The sequence below is a fragment of the Melanotaenia boesemani genome, chromosome 1 (assembly GCF_017639745.1).
Source record: "Melanotaenia boesemani isolate fMelBoe1 chromosome 1, fMelBoe1.pri, whole genome shotgun sequence".
Taxonomy (NCBI): Eukaryota; Metazoa; Chordata; class Actinopteri; order Atheriniformes; family Melanotaeniidae; genus Melanotaenia; species Melanotaenia boesemani.
Genome location: NC_055682.1, coordinates 5,762,698 through 5,786,163, shown reverse-complemented (window position 1 = coordinate 5,786,163; position 23,466 = coordinate 5,762,698). Strand labels below are relative to the sequence as shown.

The window sequence follows — 23,466 nt, the reverse complement described above, 5'->3', positions numbered from 1 at the left end:
AAAAAAAATCATCAAGTTAAAGTTGCATGTATTTGATCAATAGATTGAGATAGAAAGACTTTGTTGTAAGGATGTGAATGCTCATTGAGCTGAATCTATTAAGTTACTACAGAAATTGTAAATCCCAAAACTTTTTTACAACATCTCTTGTTATTTTGTTATTATTCAAAAGTCGTGTAAAAATAGACTTCCCCTCACATTGCAGAAATGCTGAGATTCTTATGCTGCTTCTTGTATTTCTACAAACACAATCACTGATGACAGTTTACTGTTTGGTGTGGATGCAGTAACTGAGAGGCTGTAGACGTGCACAACTAACAGGTTATAGGTTCTGGTAGAAACAGATCCATGACAGTTGATAGACTGTTGTTGAGTAAAACTGATGGCAGTTTCAAAACTATATTGAGTGTTTGGGCTCATTATCCTCCTACAGTTTAACTGTCTCTCTACAATGAAGAAGAGTTTTGAGCATATAGTCAAAGCATGGAGTAGGACTTGTCTTTGGATGGGGTACAACTGATTCACCACGATGCATGGGTGATGGGTTAAAAGCAGAGGACTCATTTCAGTGCATTTTGTAAGTACTGACAAATAAGGGATTTCTCTTGTAGAGTTTGTTCTGTAGTACTGTTAATTTTAAATGTAAGAAGCAGAAAGCTAACTTAAACATTAATCCTTTTTTTTCTTCTGTAGTGGTGTTTTGCAACTTCCTTTTTTATACAGGAAATTATGAAGAAAATCACATAAAGAAAGGTGAAGAAATACCTTAAGAAATAAATGAAGAAACATACGAAAAACTACACAATATAATTATGGTAAGTTCAAAGTTTTTACCTTTAACCATAGAATGAGACATTGCCTGATACCATGTGTAACAACTCCATATGAATGACAACACATTTTAGTTCCCAATATTTTACTTTTACAAAAGTCTTTATGTAGAAGAATTAGTGAAAAACAAAGTATGCTGGTAGTAAAAAGGTTTTTAGAAGCACCTTCAGCTGTAACAACTTGGAGTAAGTTTCTGTATGATGTAGCAACATTACAGAGTTAAGAACAGTAAACATTTATCTTTTTAGATATAGTAAAATGTATTATAATGCACTTTTAAGCACATATATAATGAAATACTGTAATCATTTCTAAATTAGACTTTTACTTTATAACATTTTATCATTTCACCAAAGGAAGCAGTAATCTTCCATGATTTTCCTGACAGGTGATCATTGTTAGATGGATAGAAACAGATCCATGACAGTTGATAGACTGTTGTTGAGTAAAACTGATGGCAGTCTCAAAACTATATTGAGTGTTTAGGCTGATTATCCTCCTACAGTTTAACTGTCTCTCTACAATGAAGAAGAATTTTGAGCGTGTAGCCAAAGCATGGAGTAGGACTTGTCCTTGCATGGGGTAGAACTGATTCATCACGATGCACTCAGGGTCTGAATGTCTGTAGAATATTTTCTCCAACAATGTGAGAACAAAAGAAAAACCTCATTCAGAGTAGGAAGGATCCATCTAATGTCTCATACTGACAAAGTATGGATGTTAAAAAAATGTCCCCATGAGAGAGTAATGTAGAAGCAAGATTATCCTCATGTATTTCTTAAGGTGCCTGTTGAAAAGTGTCTCCAAAAAAGAGGAAACAAGTCATGTGTGGCTTTGATACACAACATTACCAAAGACTAAAAAAGAGACAGAAATAATGAGAAAAACCACAAACTGACCCAGCAGCTGAATTTCCCATTTATTTGGTTTTTGGATGAGAAGAGGACTTCTTTAAATTCAAACTACTGTATAGAAAGTGGAAAGTTAACCTAACATATAATACATATTGAAATAAAACATTGTTTAAACAGGTTTAATTCTTTTCCCATCTTTTTTCTTGGACTTTATTTTATAAAATAAGCTGAACTTTTGGAGTTAATTTTGTTTCACAGCACAGAATAGATTATATTAATAAAAGCAACTTGTAGTCAAGCATAAATATTAGGAGACTATGAAAACATGTTTGTGAGAAATGGGCATTTAAATGTTTATTGTAACAATAAGCTGGTGGAACTCATAAAAAAAGAAAGTCTGCTTTTTCTTCTAGATTCCAATGGATCACATCCAGTACAAATGACTGGAACACCAGTACAAAACATTTTTAAGAAGCATCTTATTTAAGAGTCACACAGCTATATGTTTACATCACCACAAGATCAATACAGTTCTGTAAGGCCTTCAGAAAAGAATTTCTTAGGTCACGGACATCCAGGAAGATAAATAATTTCCTAATCACATGAAGAAAGGTGAAGAAATACCTTAAGAAATAAATGAAGAAACATATGAAAAACTACACAATATAATTATGGTAAGTTCAAAGTTTTTACCTATAAGCATATAATAAGATATTGCCTGATACCATGTGTAACAACTCCATATGAATGACAACACATTTTAGTTCCCAATAGTTTACTTTTACAAAAGTCTTTATGTAGCCCTCAGAAAAGAATTTCTTAAGTCATGGACATCCAGATAAATAATTTCCTAACCCTTAAATACCATACGTATCACATTTGATGCATTCAGTTTCTGAGACCTTTTGCAACTACAGTGTGAAAGAAATTTAGCTGCATATGGTAATCACTCATATATACTAATAATAATCACATGTATATTCAGTTTTCTTTATTAATTTAATATTGGTAATCCATTCACTTTTACATTTTCATATTGTGTTTTCTCATTCTACAGAATACTGAAGTTACAGTTTTTGTTGTGTATGCGTGTGTGAGGTCAGACTGACCACTTTCTTCCCAGAGCTCTGATATGGCAGAGTTGAGACTGGTTTTCCACCTGCTAGATAGCAATAGTTGTTTGGGATATCAGCTTGTTGTGGTATGTGGGCTTTGTCTGAAAACTGGAAGAAAGTGGCGCCACTCAGTCGTCTATTCCTCATTTATTGTTTTGCTGTTTGACCTTCAGCTGGGGAGCAACAGTTTCTCTCTGATGAATCATCAGAGTCTCTGCCAACTCCATGCGAGTCGGGACGACCACTCTCTTACTTGCAAGTAATTCTTTTTTCAATACTTCTCCTGTAAATAAATACTTTTACTCATTCCAGAATGTTGGTCATTTTCTACAACAACAGTAATTTTGATTTTATACATACTGTTACGGCCCCTGCTTGACAGACAGCTGTGGCCATTTGTATATTGATTAGGGGCGGCAGAGCGCTGCCCGGAGTGGCTAAGGCCAGCGCCTTTGTCCCCGCCCCTGTGTGGCTGGCACCCCTCTGGACCAGTCAGGCTGCAGCCTACAGGGAAGCTCAGGCTGAAAAGGCTGCAGCCGAGGCAGGTCTGGAGGGGGAGAAGCCAGAATGGCTTCGGCCGCTCTCCCCCTCATGTTGTGCACCGGGTGTGTGTGTGTCGCGACCACCTCCTTTTCCACAATGGGTGCTTTAAGTGTTTAGTTGTGTTAAGTTTACTTTGTGGTTGTTTTAGTGCTTGGCTAGGTTAGTGTTTTAATGTGTTGTGACGACGGTCACTTTAGTTTATGGGCCTGCTGCTTTTGTTTGGTTATAGTTTCCTCACCGAGTTGCGGTTGTGTCTGTGTGTGCACTCGGTGAGTGTTTGGTATAGGTTTCGGTTTGTTTCTTTCTGCAGGTCCGCTAACCCCAGCTCATCTTTATTTTGTTTTACAGGTTGTCCATCACTTTCACGGGAATTGTAAATAAATGTGCTTTTATTTTTAAGTAACATCTGTCCACGCCGTGTGTTTTTCTTACGCCCTTCCATACCCCTGAGTCGGGTAGTAACACACACATATATATATATATCGATATATACAAGTGGAACAAACTGCCAGTGAAGATTAAACTTTCACCTAATGTAGACACTTTTAAATCCAGGTTAAAAATATTTCCTTTCTCATGCGCTCATGCATGGTAATTTTTAATGGTTATTCTGCACCACGCTGTAATGCTTTGGATGTTTTATGTAAATAAACTTACCTTGCCCAGGTTGGCAGCACAGGTGAACCACTGTGGGCCCCTGAGCAAGGCCCTTAACCCACATGTCATTCCCTGGCCGTAGGAAAAATCACAGCCCTCTGCTAGTCTATCTAGTGATGGGTTAAAAGCAGAGGACTCATTTCAGTGCATTTTGTAGGTACTGACAAATAAGGGATTAGAGTTTGTTCTGTAATACTGTTAATTTTAAATGTAAGAAGCAGAAAGCTAACTTAAGCTTAACCCTTCATAAACATAACATTAAAATCTTTTTTTTTCTTAGTAATTTTCTTTTTAACAGAAAAGCAGCAAGATCTTTAGTGAAAGAGATTTACAGTCAAATGAAGATTGTTTTCTTATTAAATAACTGTCTTTGTCATCTTCTTGCACATTTAAAAGATGCCTAGGAAAATAATAAAACATTTTCAAAAGTTCATTTTCTTCTTTCTTGAATTTATAGTTTGATCTTTAAACCCGACAATGTTGAACCATAGAAACATTTTTGTGTAAATTTATAACAACAATTTGTCTTAAGGTTCATTTTCCTTTTGATCAAAAGCTTCTTTCCATTTAGCATCCTTACTTCAGAGGAAGCTACTAATACACAATATACCAGACAATGTTCACAGTACATCATGACAACAATATATTTCACTTATTGATTTAGAATTTTTATTTCTCCAGGCTATTTTTTTTAGAAAATGAATGTTATTAGCCATTTTATCAGATTTCAAAGGAATACAAAGCTCATGTATTCATTCATAAGCCTTCACTTATTGCTCATTTTTATTTCATCAGGCTATTTTTACTTTAGATGACACAAGACAATCAGCTTTAAGTGTAATATTTATTCCAAATTTAAAGCAAAACAGAAGCAAGCAAATATTTATAATCAGAAAAAAATAAAAACAGCTGCATTCGCCACCACCCACTGTGACGCTTGGCCGAGGATTTCCAGGAAAGTCAATAATTCCCAATAATTTCCATATTGCTCTAGGCTCACCACAAAGAGAAGTACCTATTTCACAGCTAATAAGAAGTGGTCTGAGGTATGGAAGACAGGTTCAGGGCGACCGCAACAATCCCTCACTGCAAGGTAACTATGAAGTCCACCTCCAGTGCCAGATTGCAAAGGCGGACCTGGAAATGGAATACTTCAAATATATAGTTGCTATGACAAAAATTTAAATAAAAGAAATATTGAAAATGGAAGTGTCTGTTCATTTCCTTAAATCAAAGTGGTTTTGACAGACTTGATCACGCTATGGTGACTTTCCATCAAATCATTAAGCTGGAGATATTTTAAGCTTGGCCTGAGCAAGACCTACTCCCTACCATGCTGTTCACAGCATATGTTTCCATATTAACTTACTTAAATTAGCCATTTTGGAACAGAAAACCCAAGATTACCATTTAGTGCAGGTTAATATAGCCAGCTAAACTAGTAAACCCACTTTTTGGAATACCCCTCAGGGCTAGAACTTGACAGAATGAGATGCTATACAATCATCATCCACCAGTTTCCCTGTAGGTGAGGTATTTAGAAGCTGACCATTTATGCTCAGCTTGAAGGAGAGAAAGCAATGAAATCCAGTGAGAAGTCTGAAGCACAAGTAACAGCACAAGTGATTCAGTTGGAAATTGTACAGGGTGTTTTCTTTGAGCAGCAGTTATAGAGCCTGTTGACAAGAATAATGTCGTTCTTGTTCATTTGCTTGGCGTGTCCAAAGTCAAGATTCGGATCACACTTGGCGACAATGGTTGGCATCTCATTTTTGGAGAAGGCGTACCTTTAACATGACAAAAACATGATTAAAATAATGGGAACAAATTACATTTTTTAATACAATTAGGCTCTTTTGAGGAACATAACCTTATCTTGTACCAATATAGATTATACCCCCACTCCTATCCCCAACAAGGACCAGAAAAGAAAAACAAAAAACAAAAAAAACATAAATCCTTTTGCCTTTTCATGTACAAGCACGAAATGACACACCATCAAACCCCCCCCCCCCCCCCCCCCCCCCCTTTTTTAAATTCATTTTCATATGCACACATATGCTCTTACACAAACTTACCTTGTATATTGCATGACAGATTTGAAGTCATAGGGGGTCCTCAAGTTGTTTGTCTCCACTTTTTTAAAGTTACATTCCTTTCCTGTAACAAAAACATGTTGGCTGAATTAAAGTCAGGGACACAATTTTAAAACAGTTCGGGCTCATAGAACTGAAAGTCCCACGTCTTGTCTGTTGGGATGACTGAAACAGACAAAAAGTTGTAGTTTAAATTTTAGTGTGAGCTGACCTGGCTTAATGGCTGGCTTAGCCGAAACTGGACAAACTTGTTAGCCTTACGCGTTTTACCTGCGAGTCCTGTTTCACAGGGGAGGGGGCGGGGTTGGTGTAAACAAGCCAAGATGACCATTTAACTTGCCAGTTTTCATTGAAATTGATGACCAGGAAAAAATAGCCAAGAAAAGAAAAAGGGAACAAAGGAGGATTTACATCGGTGGAGCATTTACCAGATGGAGGCAATTGATGAAGGAGCGGGACTTGAAAGCTGATGCAGAGGTTGCAGGCTTTCTGCTGGATAGATAAGTTAATTCAATCTAACAGTGAAGTTTATTTTGGCGTTATGTTAGAAACAGAGCAGGGTAGTCCAGCAACTACTTTATTCTCCCGTTTGAGTTGGATCATTTACTGTTACTTGCTATATAAAACGGCAGAAATGGCTAATTTGTTTGTTAGCCTACAGAAGAAAAGCTCCGCTGCAACAGTTTTCAGTTGTTGTTACTCTTCACAGAAGTCATACCAGCACACGACCGTGCATTTCTTTCTTTTAAAACCTAGTTAATGCCAACCTGAAATTGTGAGGACTGCTGAGCACTTAAATAATAATCATACATTTAGAGTTCAACTTACCATAGAAACATCCGTCAGTGAGAGGATGAGGAGGAAGAGGAAAGTTGGAGTCATGATGGTGGTCCTCTGCAGAGAGATGAATGAGTCTGAGAGAGAGAAGGATTCTGAGTCTGGATGCAGCTGATGTTCTTTATAAAGGGCTCATGCAGTTTGTGGGCCGATATTTTGTTTCTGATATGTTGAATCAAGGGCTGCATCTCTGCATCAACCAGATGATGTGGTTCTGTTGGCCTTTTCCATTCCAGTGCATGCAGGAGGGATGATACATATAGGTCTCGGCTCGTTCCTGATCAGTTGCCTCTGTGACCCAATCTCAGATTTGACTGAAATATTACAGTGTGAGGGTAAAAATCTTGAAGTCATACTCAAGTAGCAACATTATAGAATTAAGAACAGTAAACATTTATCTTTTTAGATATAGTAAAATGTATTATAATGCACTTTTAGGCACATATATAATGAATTACTGTAATCATTTCTAAATTAATCTTTTACTTTATAACATTTTATCATTTCACCAAAAGGAAGCAGTAATCTTCCATGACTTTCCTGACGGGTGATCATTGTTAGATGGATAGAAACAGATCCATGACAGTTGATAGACTGTTGTTGAGTAAAACTGATGGCAGTTTCAAAACTATATTGAGTGTTTGGGCTTATTATCCTCCTACAGTTTAACTGTCTCTCTACAATGAAGAAGAGTTTTGAGCGTATAGCCAAAGCATGGAGTAGGACTTGTCCTTGGATGGGGTACAACTGATTCACCACGATGCATGGGTGATGGGTTTAAAGCAGAGGACTCATTTCAGTGCATTTTTTAAGTACTGACAAATAAGGGATTTCTCTTGTAGAGTTTGTTCTGTAGTACTGTTAATTTTAAATGTAAGAAGCAGAAAACTTAAGTCTTAATCCTTCACAAACATAACATTAAAAATCTTTTTTTGTTCTTAGTATTTTTCTTCTGTAGTGGTGTTATGCAACTTCCTTTTTTATACAGGAAATTATGAAGAAAATCACATGAACAAAGAAAGAAATAAATGAAGAAACATACGAAAAACTACACTATTGCCTGATACCATGTCTTTAACAACTCCATATGAATGACAACACATTTTAGTTCCCAATATTTTACTTTTACAAAAGTCTTTATGTAGAAGAATTAGTGACAAACAAAGTATGCTGGTAGTAAAATAGTTTTAGAAGCACCTTCAGCTGTTATAACTTGGAGTAAGTTTCTGTATGATGTTATCAGTCTCTTACATGGTTGTAGAGGAATTTTGGCCCTCACTGATTTAGAATATCACATCCTTTTTTATTATTGTGCTCAGCTTTCTAAAAGTTCAAACCACAGCATTTTACTCAAGTTTAAATCTAGACTTTAATGGGACCATTTCTATACTCCAATTCTTTTCTTTTACAGCACTTCTGTTGTAGATCTGCTGTTGGTTGGGGTCATTATCCTGCTGCATGAGCTGGTTTCAGCCAAGCTTTATCCATCAGACAGATGGCCTTACGTTTGACTTTTGTTCCACTCTGACTGCAAGCTGTCCAGCTCCTGTGGCTGCAGAGCACGTGCAAATCATCCCTGTGCTTGACAATAGCAATGAGGCGTTTGTGTAGTTGTTGTCTTTTTTTTTTATTTCCTTTACTTCAACATATTATTAACTTGCAAATACAGAGACAAAAATAAATAGTTACTTAGAAATGTTTCCGCTTTAACTTTATGAATAGGATTTAAATGTTATTCTGAAATGTTTTACAGGCCCTTCTTCAACAACACGAGTCTGAACTCTTATGCAAAACTGTGGTCTTGTAAAATCTGAATGGATTTTAAAGTTAAATGTCAAAGTTTCCAATATTTGAACTAAAAACTGACCTTTTAAGAAGTGTGCAAAATTATTTTGTCTGATTATAATTATTTCAAATTGCAAGTTGCTGGAGAACTCCTTGGAACTTACCTCTGTTTTGAAATATGAGAAATTAGTTATGTGCAGTAAGTATGTGCATGCTTTCAAGTATGTCTTGCATGGGTCAGCTTTTAAGGTCAGTTCCAATGTCGCTTGCTACCTTCATGTTTTCATCTGTTTAAAATCTGGAGAAGTATAGTCATACATGTGCTTCTCCTTGTTTTGACCTTCCATGCAAGCAATGACAGAGGGTTCCCAGAACAGTCATACACCACAAAATAAATGAACAATTATGAGCTTCGAATATAAATATCATTACTATAATTTCATTTTGGTGCCATCATTTTTCTTAAGCAAATAACTATGAGCAAATACACATTTATATGTTTAAATACAGGATATTTAAATATATTTTATATCATCAGTGACTGAAATCATTTTCTAAGAAAATTTATAAGCTCTTACTCTTGTTTTACTCCTTATTTATGTTTGGCTGTTGAGTATGTTACGTCCCGTCATAGGGGTATGAGTGGGACGTAACACAAAAGACAGTCGTGGACAGTTGGAACACCCGATTTTATTGTGGAGGGAATAAAATAAAGGGGATAAAACAGGAAGTTAACCGAGATCCAAGTGTTGGGGTAAAAAAGAACTGCTGAAAAGAACAAACAAAAGTTAAATCGGAAACTCTACACGAAACCCGCCAAGTACACCATATCAAATACAACAAACAAAAAGGTGCTCTTAACTTGGCGTGATAACTAATTGGTAAAAGGGCAGCAGTCCCAAAAAACTAAGTGTAAACACAATCAACACATATGGCCTTATCTAGCCCAACACAACACACCCAAACTTTAACACAAAGTGAACGAAGTGGCAGAACACACACAAAAGCAAGCGCTGCTCAAAACCTAGCCTGTGCCCAGAACGTTCCCCACTGGGAACACGATGGTAAGCCCAACCTAAAAGGACTATCATACCGTCCCCCACTGGGAACCCAAACAGCCAGCAGCACGCCACCATAAGTCTGCCCAGATGGTCGAAGGTGAGGGTAAGCAGCACCAGCAGTCTATTTCTCCCTCCGAATGTGAGGGGAGGCAACCCACGCGGTCCGGCCTCTCCCTCCGAATGATCCCTGCAATTGTCCTTTATTTCTTGGACTCTACTGAGCTGCAAGGTGATTGGCTAGTTGTAGAGCCAATCAGCGGGAAGGAGATTGATGGGCATCTGATCTAGCCAGTCTGATACACCGATACACCCCACACAGAACACAACTACATGAAACCCTACCCAAACACCCTTGGGCCTACAAACTATACAAACTCGACCCGACACATTCGGGCCTACCAGCACAAAGTCTGCTAACATCTAAATCTACTGTTCAGTTTGAAACCAGGCATCACACCAGCTCATAAACCAGAGTGTGACTCACTGCCTTCAGGAAAGACGTTGGCCTCCACATGGCTTTGACTGTATTTATAGATGTATAGTAACATTGTACCCTTTGATCAAAACTCTATTTGGTTGAATAGAAAGTAGTATATTTAATTCTGTATAGAAATCATTTGACTGAACCACTCAAATTTAGGGTCAGAGCCATACAAAGTATGGAAGGACCTATTGTTCCTGAAATGTTTATTATTATACTCCTAAGCATTTCGACCCCAAATTTGACCCCCTAAACACCCATGAAAAGTTGTGAATTTTGGCACACACGTCAAGCCCGGCGTAACTCGGATATTCTAAGGTCTGCATACTTTTCAATGCAAAATTGGCTCAACAGCGCCACCTAGACACCCCAAAAATCCCCAAATGAATGGGGTCCCAAAAGTCTACTTCGACGTAGGAACACGAAACTCGGCACACACGTGTACCACCCTGAGTCGAGCAAAAAAGTCAATGAAACACCTGTTGCCATGGAAACGGGGTGCCCGCCATCTTGGCGTGTGAGGCCATTTTTTTGCCATTTTTTGCACTTTACACACATCGTATTTGAACAAACTAGTCTGAGCGGATTCGTGCGACTGACTCCAAACTTGGTGGGAAGCTTCCTGACAAGTTGGGGACCAAACGCTATTCAAATCTTTCTAATAGCAGAAAGCGTGTTACCGTGGCAACCGGCGGAAAATGACCTTCTCGCCATGAAACACGGTTTGCTCATATCTCCATAGAAATACATGGGATCTGCACCAAAGTTCACAGTATTCATACGTGTCACACCCCAAGTCCAGCAAAGAAGTCAATCGAACACCTGTTTCCATGGCAACGGGGTGCCCGCCATCTTGGATTTTATTGCCATTTGAACGAACTAGTCTGAGGGGATTCGTGCGACCGACTCCAAACTTGGTGGGAACCTTCCTGACAAGTTGGGGACCAAACGCTATTCAAATCTTTCTAATAGCAGAAAGCGTGTTGCCGTGGCAACCGACGGAAAAACGCCTTGTCGCCATGAAATACGGTTTGCTCATATCTCCATAGGAACACATGGGAACTGCACCAAACTTGACAGGATTCATACACGTTGGGTCCTTAACTCATTACACCACCTGTTGTCGTGGCAACATTGGGTGGCGGGGTCCAGGACGCTCGGACCCGATGGATGCCGCTTGCGGCTTTAATTCTTTTTAGTTTTTGTTTTGAATTGCCAGAATTAGCTCTGAATGGCTCTTAGCTTACTTTCCCATCAGAATGTTTCTTACGGCTATCTGACTGCTGTCTACTTAAGGCAAGACAATATTTATACATACTTGACTAGCTCAGAATTATTTGAATAAAACTAAACCTCACAAACTCTAAGGGGTTTCTAAAGACCCTGACCCAAATGTCAGTTTTCAGTCTTTTTTATAGCTCAACCTCTGGCACAAAGCAGAACATGCATTAAAGCCATTTAATCTTAAACATTTGGATATAAGTATAAATTGCCTTTAAATAATAATCATTGTAATGGGAGAAACAGAAATGTTTAGGGATTAAATGTATAACATATGATTAATTTTCTTATTTTTATCTTAAATTTTTCAACATTAATTAGCACTGACAAATTTCAGCCAAGAACTGTAGAGCATGAGAGCAGTTCTGCAAGCGTTTGGTCACAAGTCAAAGTAATTCAAGTGAATATTTTACTTGATGGCGTCAAAACTTACAAGTGTTCCTGAGAGGAATAAAACATCTATTTAGTGTAATCTCAGAGATATTATCCAGGAACAAACTAGCATTTAAGTTTATGTTGAGCCATTTTGAAAGAGACATTTTCTGGTTTTTCTGTTGATTGTAACGGCCTGGGCTCATATACATAGGTCATCAACATGAAGGCAGGCAATCTGAAACAAAACCAAGGGGCAAGGCTGAGCCAGAAATGTAGAAAACAAGATCAAAAACTTCCACGTTCAGCGGCTGTGGCATGACACTGCCTCGCTGAGCAAGTAGCAACAGAAAACCTGGAGAAGTGACAAGAGAAGGCTTAAATGCAAAGGAGAACAGGTGCGTAGCATGAGTGTCATTACAAGGCACAGGTGGGCCAAATTAGACAAGACAAGGCAAATTTATTTGTATAGCACATTTCATGTACAAGACAATTAAAAGTGCTTTACATAAAACATTTCAGGAGATGTGGTGAGCAGATCACATCATGACAGTGGCTTTTAAAACATTTTAAAGTGTTATTAGCCTATCCATGATGATGGACTTAGCTCTTGTGAGAACACCAGGGTTGTTCCTTTAATAATATTCAAATTGCAAAACCTAAATAAAAGCTAAATGCTAACTGATTAGAAACTAATAAGCTTGTCACAGATAAACTAAGCTAGTGCCTTTCCACTTTTGTGAAAATGAAAAGTCTCTAGCTTAAAAGAAAGTTAGACAGTGAATGAGTTTGCCTTTTAGATTACAGGTCACAGCTTAAACTGACCATGTGGTGGTGACCTACCTACCTTCTGGCTCAAGAGCTGAACAGCAGGACACACAACCCAGTCCCCCATACCTCAGACCCTAAGACTCATATGGCCAAATGCACATCTACCTGACCAAAAATCAGCACTTATAGCTTCAGTTTGACCATTGCTCCAAGTTTAAGTTTAAGATTTAAACTGGCTCTAAATTGAATTCACTTAAGTCGTATTTGCAAAGCACCAATTCACAACATTATCTCAGGACATCTACAGACAAAATCAATTCAAGCCAATACCAGACCAACCAAGAGACTTAATCCTTCCAGAATGTCCTGGGTCTTTCCCGGGGTCTCCTCCTTGTGGGACATGTCTGGAACGCCTCACCAAGGAGGCTTCCAGCAGAGCCACCTCATCATGTGGACAAGCAGCTGCTCTACTTTGAGGTCTTCCTAGATGACAGAGCTTCTAACCCCAATTCTGAGCCCAGACAGCCTGAAAAGGTTATATCTGTGATATTATTTTTTCAATCATTTTCCATAGTTTGGAAAGCTGACGGTGGAAAGGTAGATTGACCAGTAAATCGAAAGCTTTGCATTTTGGCTCAGTTCCTTCTTCACTGCGACAAACCGATGCAGAGTCCACATTACTGCTGACACCGCATTGATCCGCCCGCTGAGCTCCCGCTACACTCTCTGAGATACTTCAACTTATCCACTTAGGACAGGAGCTGATTCCTGACCAAGAGAGGACACGTCACCTTTTTCCGGCTGAGGACCATGATCTCGGATTTGGAGGTGTTGATCCTCATCCCAGCCACCCCCCAAAATCATCATGGAGAGATATTTCATTTAAAACAAACAAATACCTGGCACTGTTTTATAAATAAATTTTTATCTCTTGGACCTTTAAGCACCATTCATTCAGTAGCTCATGTATTTTTGATAGTTGTTTCAAAGTGATAACTAGCTGATGGACTGGTATCTGTAAAGTTTACAAATCATTACTAGGAACAGGATCGAGTTGTGGTCTCAACTGGAGAAAAATACGTGTTATAATAAAAGACACTACTTGTATCATTTGAGAGAGAACATTAGGTGAGGCTGAGAAGAAAGCAACGTACTTTGTCTCCATTTTCTCACTGGTGCATGAAGAGTCACATAAAAACGTTGCATCCTTCCTTTTGCTCGTCTGTCTCTTTGCCTTTTAGCAGTTTATTTGACTCAAGTGACTCATCGCTCAGCAGCATTGGGACCTATCTTCCAAACCCAGCACACTCTAATCTTTTTCCTGGCAAAACTAAAATTAGGAGGATTTTTAATGCCAGCAGAAAGTGGCCCTCCACAGAAAGTCTTATTTTGGGAAGTGTAGCTCATTAAATGTGCTGCAGGCATTCACACTCACATGAGTTCAAATGTGTACACATAAACACCAGAGAACCCCGCCGCGTCTGACTCTGCATGTTTGTGTGTGTATGTGTGTGTGTGTGTGTGTGTGTGTGTGTGTGTGTGTGTGTGTGTGTGTGTGTGTGTGTGTGTGTGTGTGTGTGTGTGTGTAAGTGAGTGTGTGTTTGTAAAAGCCTGAACATGGGACCACATTTTCTAGCTTATAAACCAACATACAGATTTGATGACATATTTCCTTGCCGCCATTATCCAGACAGTTGATAAAAAATACTAAATACTCAAGGAATCACTCACAATGAAAGATTAATCACATTATGTTTATAGATAAAACTGTAGTGTTTTTATAGTAAATGGTTTAGTTCGGAGGGATAAGAAACATATAATTCAAGACTTTATTAAACAGTGAAACCTTGTTGTCCAGACAGATGGATCAACAAGGTTTGATAAGAAATATGATGTTATACAACACACACACTACACCTCATGCATGTGCTTAAAAGTTGCAAGTCTATGAAACACACACACACACACACATATATATATATTTATATATATATATATATATATATATATATAAAATGCTTGTATAAAAAAGAAGTAGGGGAATATGTAATCTTTTTTAAAAAAGCATGCTTAGCAAAATAGCTCTTCCTGGAGCCATCGCTGCCCAGCAGCATCCAGAGGCTGAGATACCACATTTCAAAAGTTTTATTTCCAGGACACTGCATGAGTTTTGCTTTGCACACCACGTCACACGCTAGCAAGCGGATATAAACAGAAAATAAATCCTTATTTTACAGGTAGTGGTTTGATCATGGGATTATATGTGTTAAACAACTTGTTAACAATTACTCTCATACCAATAATTTATGAGCAAATTCCAGCATCTAGTCCCACCTAAGGAGAATGTGATAGTGTCTGATGCCATACCAAGGGGTGTACTGCAGCTGCTCAGAAGCTCAGGAAATCATGGTTTTATTTCTCCTACCGCTGGATCCTTTAGCTCTCAGGTTTTTGCTTGGGAAATCGATACAAAGAAGACATGTTCAAACAAACATTTTAGAAATAGTTTACAAACCACAACTTTACCTTTCGGACAGTCTTTCTGAAATTCAGCTTATGGAGAAATGAACTGGCAGAAAGTGTGGATGGTTGGTGAGAAGATCTGTGTAAACAATGAAGTTAAAATTCCTGTAAGATATGACACAAGATCTATCCAGCACAAAATATACTGGGATGGCAGAAATACATTGATCCAATTAAAGACATTAAAATCAGAAAGTCATGAGAACAAACTGTGTGCTCGAAAGCTTTAATATGTATCCTAGTTAATAAACATATGTACATCCCTTACTGGTAAACCCTGGCAATGTGCTTTTTTATTTTTTTTATTTTTTATTTTTGTCACTGTGTCTGTATGTATGTATATTATGTATTTAATGTCACTTGTTGTTTGTTGTTGTCATTTGTTTTTGTGGTAATAAAAAAAAGTCAATTTTGAACATGCACCATGGCTGATTCAGCAGAGAAAAGCACAAAGACATTATCAGATGAAGAGTGCAAGACATAAGACAAGAGTCAAGATTATTCTGTATTTTATTCTGTATTTTATTAGCTGGAGCGATATCACCGTACAGGTATAGCTGTACTGTGAGAGGATGCAAGATGAATGCCAAACTAACCATCAACAGGGGACATGTCACTGGGAAAATCTGCAAAGATTTTGTAGCGTGTCTTTAAGTGAAAAAATAACAGCATGTGTACATGGCAGTGCTAGTATAACCCTCCCTTTCCTTTGTCACTTTAATAAAGAGCAGACTGGTCGCTATTTATCTGTCTAAATGTTGAAGTAGACCTGTTATAACCACCCTAAATAACATGAAACAGCTAACTGGCAGTGTTTAAAGAAAAAAATATATTAAATTGTTATATTGCAACTCGGACAGTGGTGGTATTATTATTTGAAAGTTCAAACAAGGAATAATGACATAGACTTTACATAGACTGACTCATAAACTATAACTGCTGTAATCAGCTCAGAAGATAACTAGATATGAACGTAAGGACATTTAGAAAATTAACATGCTTGGTCCCTTCACCTGCCACTCAAATTACATCTCCTGCAAATACACTTTATAGTTTAGCTGCAAGACTCAATACAGTCACATCCAAGCTTAGCAATACAAGAACAAGATATATGCTAGCAGGGCACATATGCTGCTCTCAGTTAGTTATCGGACATTCCACTCACAAAACAACACCTAATTAATGATAACATAGTACAATTACATTACGTAACATATATTTCATGTGTCATGATCAGGTTCTGACTCATTTTGATAGAAGTACAAGGCTTATCTAGCAGCATGCAACACTTTGCTATCATATTTAATGCTCTAATGCACAGTAATGTGACTGCTGTATCTCAGCTGGATATCAAATGCTCAAGGATTCAACAGTTCAACTCAGTTCCTTTTTAAAGTCACAACTCCAAAACACCATTTCATTCCTGGGTAGATTTTCTTGTTTAAAAACTTATTTTTGTTTGATTTGGTTCAAGTCTTTCTGTCCCATAAAATAGATGTAAAAGCAGGTATAATTAATGGGAGCTGGGCAGACAAAGTATCACAGTAATGACCACTCCCAGCTCATTTTTTGCCCAATGAAGCTGAGCGTAAGGATAACACACCTTATTTGAAGATAGATTTGTCTAATGAGGGTGTTTAAGTTAACCTTTATGCATGAGGAGTAATCCCTCTTTACTATCCTCTTGTGGTCAAATTAAGAATAAATCTCACCATAGCAGCACTACTGAGCTTTGGTATATTTTCACACTGTGGTGCCTCTTACTGGCAGCTAATTGGGCTTTCGTTTTGTATTCTGTCTCTTCTCTGAGCTTTCTCCAGCCAGAGACAAAACAAAAGTCCATTGTCAACTCTCGTCTTATCTCTTGTCCTGTCACTTTTTCTTTCTTTTCTTTGTTTCCTCTGATAATGTCCTCTTGTGTTTTCTTTGTGGAATCAGCCACGGTGTGTGTTGTGTTGCTATCCAGTTGCTGACATGTGAAGCAGAGTCGTGACACAAAACACAGATGTGACATGATGTTCAGGGCTGGAAAAAAAGATGTTGTAAATTGTGGTCTCTCAGCCTTTATGGTCAGAAAGTTATGTAATGTTGATTTATAGAATTTAAACTTAACAAACAAGACACATTTAGTGCAGCTTCATTCCCAAAGTGATATGAAAATACATTTGTCTCACCAGAATTTTAAAAGCCTTTGAATTTCAAACACCAAACTTATATATATATATATATATATATATATATATATATATATATAAATATATATATATATATATATATATATATATATATATATATAAATATATATATATATATATATATATATATATATATATATATATATATATATATATATATAGTTTTGTTGTTTGTTGTTGTTGTTTGTTTTGTTTTTTTGTTTGTTTGTTTGTTTGTTTTTGTTAAAAATAATTGTTTTATGATTTATTTCTACCTGCAGGCCAGCTGCTGTCCTAACAACTGTTGTTATCCAGGATGGATAGATGGATTATTTTAAACTTCAGTTTTGGACTCTTGAAATGATGGACACTGAAAAACTTCCAACATAAATAAAATTCATACCCACAATTACACTGCATAAAACTTTGTAAAACTCAGTTTAACTTCTCTAGAGGAGGGTTAGACCACCTGGGTTCCACTAACAATGTGTTTTTAGCCAACACAAACACCTGCTGGGGTCTGGGATTATTTATAGAATGGTTGAATCATCAGACAGTATTGCTTTTTGTAGTTGTATACTTTGCTCTGAAAAGGCTGGAATCTGCTCCACATTTAAATGACTGGAAAAGAAGGCACTAAAACTGAAGTTAAAATCTATTTTTATCTTCATGTTTGGTGCAAACCCCCCTCTGCCTTTAAAGCAACACCAGTTGTTCAGATACACTGCACACAGTTTTTCAAGGTACTCTTGACATGTGAACTGTTGAAAGCACTTTGTAGAACGTGTCACAGCTCCTCTGTGGATTAAAGCTGTTTCAGTGCCTTCTGTCTGATCATGCAGTCCCAGGCTGACTCCATTCTGTTGACATCACGAAGTCAGATCATCAGATCTTTTTCTTGTTATTTTTTAAAGAAGTTACTGTAGGTTGCAGATTCTTGTTGTGTTACAGAGTGAGTCAGATTAGACACCTCCCTTTAGGTATTGCCTGATCGGTAAAAATGAAATTATCTAAAATGGTTGAGTCTTTTTACAATGTTTTTCTCTAGTAAGCTGTTAGGGGAATTGTACTCACAGTGACTGGTTTTGCTTTGGGTTCTGCATGCTGTAGGTTAACAAAATAAGATAACAAAAGAACTGGCAAATGATGGCTCTTTTGTTTAAGGAAGTGTGAGGTGTAAATATTTCTGAAACATCTCAGCTGTTCTCCAGTCAGTCTAACAATTTTGTTTGGTTTGTCTGCAGGTTTCAGGAGGCAGAAATGTGTCTGCAGGCGAGTGGGGAAAAAACACATTTTTTCATTGCAAAATAGGTGACCTTTGAAAGTGTGAAGGTATGATTTAAAGAGCAGTGTGCATGTGTGTATGTGTTGAGGATAGTCAAGACGTAAGGAGAAAGATGTTTCTCACACATACTAGGCACACACACATACAGGCTGTTTGTAAGTGGAGGAGTAAAGATGTGCGGTTGGTATCATAGCAACAGCACGTTAACTGAGGAGAGGGGAGAATGTTTCAGTGAGGGTAGACGGGGTACCAAACTATTGAGACTTTATACACACACACACACACACACACACGCACAAACACACTCAGTCATTCATTCATGTCCAGACTTCATACTAATGGGTGAGTTTGTTACTGGAGCCACTGGTTAGCAGACAGTTTATTGCTTTCTGGACTTCCACACAGTTTTAGACTATTTTATCTGTATTAAATTATGAACATAACACAATATCAAATGAAGCACTGTTACATTCATTATCCAATACAAAAATGGGTCATGGACACTAGAAAAAAACGGTTTCATAGCAACTATACAACATAGAGCATTACAATTATTCCATCACTGAATATGATTATAGATCATGACAAAGGGTTCATCTCACATTGTAATCAGGAGGTGGGGTAAAACTCCAATTTCAAAAAAGTTGGGACGCTGAGTAAAATAAGGTTGAAGAGGAGCAGTGCGGCTTTTACCCTGGTCTTGGAACAGTGGATCAGACCCACACTCTCAGCAGGGTCCTAGAGAGGGTTTGGGAGCTTGCCCAACCAGTCTACATGTATCTTGTGTATTTGGAGAAGGTGCTTGTTCATTTCCTGTTGGGAGTCCTATTAGGACTGTTTTTGGAGTATGGGGTTCTAGATCGTTTTATGAGGGCTGTTCGATCCATGTACGACCCGTGTCAGAGCTTGGTCCACATTGCCGGCAGTAAGTTGGATCTAGTGAGGGTTGTCACTGTTTCTGTTTATAACTTTTACTGACATAATTTCTTGGCAGAGCCAAGACATTGAGGGGGTCCAGCTTGTTGGACTCAGGATTGGGTCCCTCTTTTTTGCAGATGACATGAACCTGTTTACTTTATCAGGCCACAATCTTCAACACAGGTGTGTTTGAACCAGCTGGGATGAGGATCAGCACCTCCAAATCCAAGATCATGGTCCTCAGCTGGAAAAGGGTGGAGGGTCTTCTTGGATTTGGGAATGAGATCCTGCTCCAAGTAAGGGACTTCAAGTATTTCAAGGTCTTGTTCATGAATGTGGGAAGAATGGAGAGGGAAATTTACAGGAGAGTTGATGTGGTGTATGCAGATATAGTAGAGAAAGGTAGTCGGGGCCTCTCTGCTTAAGCTGGGTGTGTAAAATTTAAATTAAATAAAGATTTAAATAATTTGCTAAACCAAAATTGTATTTACAAAATTAAAAATCATATTTTACATGTTTGTTCTCCGATAAAGCTGATGCCATTTTTGAGCAAAATATTATGTATAAATTAGCTAATGAGGTTAATTTGATTATTGCAGATATTCTATGATCTACTTTCTTGGTCTTAGTGAGGACTGGACTTCTATGATCTACTTTCTTGGTCTTAGTGAGGACTGGAGTTCTATGATCTACTTTCTTGGTCTTAGTGAGGACTGGAGTTCTAGGATCTACTTTCTTGGTCTTAGTGAGGACTGGAGTTCTAGGATCTACTTTCTTGGTCTTAGTGAGGACTGGAGTTCTATGATCTACTTTCTTGGTCTTAGTGAGGACTGGAGTTCTAGGATCTACTTTCTTGGTCTTAGTGAGGACTGGAGTTCTAGGATCTACTTTCTTGGTCTTAGTGAGGACTCGAGCAGCAGCGTTCTGGACTAACTGCAGCTGTCTGATGGACTTTTTAGGGAGATCTGTGAGGACAGCATTACAGTAGCCCAGGCTACTAAAGATAGATGCATGGACCAGTTTTTCTAAATCCTGCTGAGTCATCAGTCCTTTACACCTTGATATGTTCTTTAAGTGATAAAATTCCGACTTCACAACTGTCTTAATATAACTGCTAAAATTCAGGTCTGAGTCCAGGACTACTCCCAGATTTCTGGATTGGTTGTTAGTTTTTAACTTTGCTGTTTGAAGCTGAGTGCTGACTTTTAATCTTTAATCCTCTTTGGCTCCAAAAACTATTATTTCAGTTTTGTCTTCATTTAACTGAAGGAGGTTCTGGCACACATTTAATTCTGATCGATGCAGTTGATCAGAGTTTGGATTAGACTGTAGTCTCCTGGTAAGATGGTTGTGTAGATCAGCATAACATTGGCAACATTTTTAGTTGTTTTTCATAATTTGAGCGAGTGGTAGCATGTAGATGTTAAACTGCAGTGTCCCAGGATGGAGCCTTGGGAAACTCCACAGGTTATTTTAGTTTGTTTATATGTATAGCTATGTATAGACACAAAGTAGTCCCTGTCTTTTTAATAGGACTCAAGCCAATTAATTGCAGTTACAGAAAATCCTACCCAGTTTTTCAGCCGGTCTAGTAAGATGTTCTAGTCGACCTTGCACTGAGATCTAGGAGTACCAGGACTGAAATGGTTCCGCTATCTGTGCTCAGGTGGATGTCATTAAGGACCTTAACTAGAGCAGTCTCACTGCTCTTAGCAGCATAGCATTTTTCCGTGGAGCTTACTTATTCCAGCAATCACTTTCACCTTGGTGGGAGCAATGCAAACAACAACCTTGTAATTTTACCATTAAAATGATCCAGAAGCTCATCAACTGAAGGCCAGGGGAGGTGAGGTTGGGGGAGAAGCAGATATGTTGAGTCTTCCAACCTGAACGTTGCACACAGATTTACCAAGGTACTTTATCAGATTGTATTAAGAAAATATAATTATAGTGTCAATGTAGGACCACAGGAGAGATAATTGGATGTAGAAATATGAATTAGAAAGCTCATTATACGTGGCATATAATAAGATTCCAAGTGATAAACCATTTGTGCCTTTGAAAAAAAAATGCAAATATGACAAAAACATAAACTACAACATATCGGGCAATAAAAAGCACAGCTTGATTAGAAGAAAAAGAATCTGCATCAGGGAAGAAATTTTTTGAGTTTAGAGGTCCAGTTCATAAATGTTTCCAAAACAAAGAAACTTAGTGATACGAATGCATTGTAACTATTCTACTATTCTACAGTTATTTAGCAGATGCTTTTATCTAAAATGTTTGCGTGATTGTAAGTTTATAACTGAGTATTAGATCATTTGGTTAGTAATACAATTGCATCGAGGGCCCTTCTGGGCACCTGTCAATCATGGGGCCCTAGAATCCTTCCCCTTTACCACCCCTTTTCGGCACCCCAGGGTGTGTATATATATATATATATAGATAGATAGATAGATAGATCGATAGATATAGATATATATATATTCAAAGGCAGAAAGTTTGTCAGTGCATTGTTTCCAGTAGAGCGATTAAATTGATGGACACCTCAGAGTTCAGCTTAAAAGGCAATTATTCTTTCATTCTCTGTACCGCTTTGTCCATTATCACGGGTAAGCTGGAACCTATCCCAGCATTTTATTAGGTGAGAGGCAGGGTACATCCTGGACACCAGTCCATCGCAGGGCCAACATGAAGAGACAAACAACCATTCACGCTCACACACACTCCTAGGGAGAATTTAGAGTGACCAATTAACCTAACATGCATGTCTTTGCATGGTGGGAGGAAGCCAGAGAACCAGGATATATGCATTCATACCACACTTGCATACTCCACACAGAAAGGCCACCATCCCCCAGGTTCTAACCTCCCCAAGCCAAGGTTCAAACCAGCAACCTTGTTTGCTGTGACGCTGCGGTGCTAACCACCACACCACTGTGCAGCCTAAAATGCAATCATTCAAGATTGATTAATGACAAAGCCTGTAATCAATCAGATTACTTTTTTATTTGAGTCCCACCCCTAATATGTACTGTATATATTTTTCTATATCATTTGTTCAAAAGTAAACTTTAAACTTCTTGGTAGAGAACTTGCTGTTTCCACTTTTCCACCTAATTTATGTTCCGTACTTCACACACAAACATGACAGCCACATTAATTTTCAATTAATGCTCAGAAAGAAAACAAATGTGTGTTTGAGCTGTGGCACCATCCCTTTGAATACATATTCGATTAATCCAGGAGACTCCAGCTGCGTTATGGAAAAACAGCTCACATTTTTATTCTTACCTACACTTCTCTGGTGTGAAATCCAAATCCACACCTCTTGTTGTCTATCTGTCTGTCTCCATCTCACCCTCACACACACACACATACACACACACACACACACACACACACACACACACACACACACACACACACACACACACACACATTTCTCAGAAATGTTTCTGTCTTGTGGGGTGTGAATGGGATTGGCTTCACATGGGAAAAGAAGCAAGGTTGAACAGGAGATTCTGGGATGGATGAAACTGAATAAGGAGGACAGTTGTGCCATGATGTGAGACTGAGATGACATACAAAGCTTCCCCTATCAGCCAGTGGCAAAATCATGACAAATGAGTTAAAAGGAACATGAAAGTAGTTATTAAGAGCACTTATTGTAATGTTCTTCGGTTACTTTTAGACAAAACGCTTTGTGGGGCATGGTGGAAGTCATGATGACCAGATTTTCTATACCTGCTGGTCTAAAGAGAGTTACACCAGTTACAAAACATTTGGGGCGGCATGGCGGTTCGATCCTCAGCTAAGTCTAGTTCATTTCGAGATGTCCTTGGGCAAGACACTGAACCCCTAATTGCTCCTGATTGGTCG

General features: G+C 38.1%; 1 protein-coding gene across 1 annotated transcript in view; it reads right to left on the bottom strand.

Annotated features, from left to right (window-relative positions):
• LOC121641639 (high choriolytic enzyme 1-like) overlaps window positions 1-23,466 on the bottom strand; it is a 39,815-nt gene that overhangs the window by 1,117 nt on the left and 15,232 nt on the right. The gene's annotated exons all lie outside the window — the stretch shown is intronic.